At 46.1% G+C, this 4,571-nt stretch overlaps 1 pseudogene; it reads right to left on the reverse strand.

Annotated features, from left to right (window-relative positions):
* Positions 1 to 2,403: 2,403 nt before the first annotated feature.
* LOC100016827 (olfactory receptor 52L1-like) lies at positions 2,404 to 4,213 on the reverse strand (annotated as a pseudogene).
* Positions 4,214 to 4,571: the final 358 nt, after the last annotated feature.

Here is a 4,571-nt window from a genome sequence, read left to right on the forward strand (position 1 = left end):
ATTAATCAATCTCTCAAGATTTCTAACTAGCCAGCAGACTCCTTCCACAGTCCAAACAGAACTTAACTGGGGCTCAAAAGGAAAAATTTCAGTATGAGCAGTCAGGGAGCTAGGCCAGGCCAGAAAGAGCAGAGGCTTAGGCCCAAAGCAACTGGGCAAACAAAAAGGGCTGACTTCCTGTTGCATGGGCCAATATATGTCCAGTCTGAAGCCATCACTCTGTCCCTCCTCAGAACATCTCTGGAGAACAGTCATACAGACTTCAATCATGGGAAGAGGAGTGTCACCAGGACACCAAGAGGCCCTCTTCTTCCCTGCCATGAGACTGCGAGAATGGCTACACAGCTCATGATTTCCACTATGGCAACTGCCTAGTTGATTTCATCACCTAATCAAATTGTTGTTTATAGATAAATAGGGAGCAGGTCTTCACCCTGCCTGTAACAAAAGTCAGCCCAAAGACATGCCTGTTGAATTCAACCCAGTTTCATAGCCTGGAGGAGTGGTCATTTTGTAGTTTTAAAATCAAACTTTTCTTGGAGGCCAAAAGGGGAACCATTTCTCGAAAACTATCCCAATTCAATATTAAGTTTCCACAAAAGGGAATGGAGAGGTGACTATGGGCATGAAAGGTATTGCTGAGATAAAACCAATGGGACCTAGAAAGTGATAGGATATGGAAGGAGAGGGAGAAGAGTCAAAGATGACTTTTTCTCTGAAGTTTTGAGCTTTGGGTAGTATTGGAGGCATGGGAAAGAGTGATGTCATCAACAGAAATAAGTAGGAAGAGAATAATCAGGTTTTGAGGGGAAGGTGATGAGTTCAGTTTTGGACACACTGAATTTAATCAGGTCCTATTGGATCATCTAGTCAGAAATATTGGAATAGAGTTCTAGGGAAAGGGAAAGAGGATGTTTCAAAGGCTGGGATCAGTGGTGATGTGAAGGAAAGAACAGATTTGAGAGAGGGCATGAAAGAAAAGTCAGTGGCACTAGAGCAGCGATGGTGAACCTTTCAGAGATCAAGTGCCCAAACTCCAACCCTCACTCTGCATGTGAGTCCCCCACCTTGCCCCAGACAGGAGAGGGAGGAAGTATTCCCATTGGGCTGCTGGTCAGAGGGTTGGGTGGTGTGAGAAATGTCCTCAGGTGTGCATGGAGAGGGGGAAAGGGAGTCGCCCCCTCTGGCATGCTCTGGCACACATGCCATAGGTTTGCCAATCTAGCATAAAAGGTGCTAGATTAGGAGTCAGGGGAATGAAGACCAGCTTTACTGTCTACAACCTTTCTTTCCTTTGGAAAATCACTTGACCTATAGTTTTCCTTTTTCTCACATATAAAATAAAGGTGTTGACCAACATGGCCTCTGGAATCCCTTTTGGCTGTGAATCTATGCTCTATTAGAATAGTATAAATTTGTAGTGGACATAGCATGATTTCACGTTTTCCCCAACAATTTGAGATTAGGAGTAGAGAAATGGGTACATATTGGTAGGGTAGTGGGTTGGTTAACCTTTTCCTTTCAGAGGGCATGGGGTAGGACAATAAGACACTTAAAGAGAACCAAGCTACATTTTTATTGTTCCCAAGGGTTATTGTGGGTGGGAGAATAAGTCCAACTCAGGGATAGGTTACATTTATATGCCTTGTCCCTCCTATGATCATAAGGTCTTTCAAAGCACAGATTATATGTTATTTATCGTTGTATTCCTGTCCCCACCAAGTGCATTTTCTTTTTCTTTTTTTTTAAACCTTACCTTCCGTCTTGGAGTCAATACTGTGTATTGGCTCCAAGGCAGAAGAGTGGTAAGGGCTAGGCAATGGGGGTCAAGTGACTTGCCCAGGGTCACACAGCTGGGAAGTGTCTGAGTTCAGATTTGAACCTAGGACCTCCCATCTCTAGGCCTGGTTCTCAATACACTGAGCTACCCAGCTGCCCCCCCAAGTGCATTTTCTGCATGTAGTAGGCACTTAATAAATGACAACAGAAGAATTCACACAGAAGATACTGTTGGCCACCAGCTTCTGAGTGATGAGTCTATCAGCTCAGCCCTAAAGTGCTAGTGGGGAAAAAGTTCTCACCTCTGTCTTGCTGATTGATATTCTATCAAATATCTTTGGAAATCCAACACTTTGTATGAGCATCATTGCCTTTTGGTGAGCATCTAACTGTTGAGAGCTGTCCAAACAGGAAATAATCCCACCATGACCAGGCCTCAGCTGGAATTCCAAGCCCATTTATGGGAGTTATATTTTAAGCAGGCTGACAATGAACACATCCAGAAGAAAGTGGCCAACCTAGTCACGGTGAGGGTGGGGTAGACTCAATTATGAGTCTGAGTTGAAGTAACTGAGCTGAATGTTTAGACTAGAAAATCTAGGGGGAACATGATCGGTATCCTCCTCACATGGGCTGTTGGGTGGAAGAAGGATTCACTTTATTCTCCTGGTCCTAGAAGTAGAGAAAATGACTTATGGCTACAGATAGACTTTAGCTCTTTCTAAGGAAGAGTGGAGGCCTCTAAGGACAGGGCCTGAGCCTGAGTGTAACTTGGTGTATGCCTCACCCAGAAACTGAGCAAAGGCATATGGGGGAAAGAGTAAAGGCACATATGGTTAGTAAAATTAGGCAGTATAGCTATATACTATCCTCACTGTAATTATCACCAGACCTCATCAACTGAATAAGTCCTAAATGAAGCTTCACTTTTCCTTGGAGATGATAGTGCAGCTCCAGAGGGACCAGTAAACAGAAAGTGCCCTAGGGCTCCTAGCCCTTGCTGAGTTGCTAAAGCCCCCTCACCCAGGTAGTCCCCTCTGGTTAGAGATTTTGTAGCCTCTTTGATTGGTCCCCCATCACCAGTCCTGACTTCCTTCTCCAAAGCAATCTCTTCACATACTGCTGGATCTCCTTGGTCCTCACCCCATAGATCAGGGGTCCCCCAACTATGGCCCTCTGAGGCCATGTATCTGGCCCTCACCACACTTCCGGAAGGGGCACCTCTTTCATTGGTGTTCAGTGAGAGGAGCTCTGTATGTGGCGGCACCACAAAGTGAGGAGTCGCTCATGTTTAAAGTACTACTTCTGGTGACATAATCCTTTCTATGGTGTCTTAGAATGAGGCTTCTTGCAAAGGATTATGTGGCTGCACAATGGAAGATGTCACCATGGTGAGCGATGATCTGGGGGAGGGGATTCTGGACTGTGTATACTGCTGTCCGGTTAGGGTTAGGGTTAGGGTTAGGTTTTTATAGTCTGGTCCTTCAATGGTCTGAGGGACAGTGAACTGGCCCCCTGTGTAAAAAGTCTGGGGACCCCTGACATAGAGGATGGGATTTAGGGCTCCTGGGAGAAGCAGGTAGATGGCACTGAGCAAGTTCTGCACATCCTGAGACACAGACTTAGCAAACCGAAAGACAATCGATGTGGAGAGGCCAGAGAGGTAGATGGTGAAGATGACCAAGAGGTGAGAGCCACATGTGTGGAGAGCCTTGGCTCGGGCATTGCCTGAGGAAATCTGGAAGGCAACATATATGATTCGGGTGTAAGAGGCCCCCAGCAAGGACAGATCGAAGGTCACTGTGATCAGCCTCATAGCCAACCCCAGCCGGTTGTTGAAGGTTATATCCCCACACGCAATGCTCAGCAGGGCAATATACTCACAGGCAAAATGGCGGATCACTGCTGTCCTACAGAAGTGTGCTCTGGAAGTCAGCACCACCAGGGGCACTGCCACAGCCAAGCTGCGGATCAGGGCAACCACAGCCAGCAAGCCCAACAAATGTGGTGTCACCAGGTCTGCATAGCGGAGTGGGTGGCAGATGGCGACATAGCGGTCCAGAGCCATAGCCAGCAAGAGGTTGTAGTCTAGGAGAAGGGTGAAGTAGATGAAGAACATCTGAGCAAGGCATGCCTCCAGTGAGATGGCATTTGCATAGTGTACAAAGCTTGACAGCATCTGGGGCACCACGGCACTGGCAGCACAAATGTTGACAGCCAGGAGCAAAGAAATGAGCATGTACATGGGCTGGTGCAGGCTTCAATGGATGGCCACAGTGCAGATGACCAAGGCATTGGCAGACAGAATCAAGGCATAGAGGAAGGAAAGGGGAAGAACCAAGAGGGAACGCCATTCCCGCAGCCCAGGAAAGCCCACCAGGAAGAAGTCTGTGTAGGAGATATTGGAGGTTGTAGTGTTCTCATGTTCCTCCATTGTCCATAATCTTGGGTAGGCAACAAGAAAGGGAATTTGGTGCTGTTGGAACAGAATATCATGAATCAATTACTGTCTTGGGATCTGAGCCCAGTTAAGGGATGCCAAGATGAAGCCAAAGGTCTTTTTAATAGCTGATATTCCTATAGCACTTAAGGTTTGCAAAGTAGATTTCACAGGGTTCTAAGGAAAATATACAGCAACTAAATTCTCCAGGGGAAGGATATGAATCTTTCAAGAATCAAATTATGAAGACACAAACAGAAATAATTTCAAGAAGGAAAAGGAAGCAGTTTACAGAGACTAGTGTGGATACATAAGGAATTCAGACCAACTTAAATTTTTAAGAGACCTATAT

The sequence above is a fragment of the Monodelphis domestica genome, chromosome 4 (genome assembly GCF_027887165.1).
Source record: "Monodelphis domestica isolate mMonDom1 chromosome 4, mMonDom1.pri, whole genome shotgun sequence".
In the NCBI taxonomy this organism is placed as follows: domain Eukaryota; kingdom Metazoa; phylum Chordata; class Mammalia; order Didelphimorphia; family Didelphidae; genus Monodelphis; species Monodelphis domestica.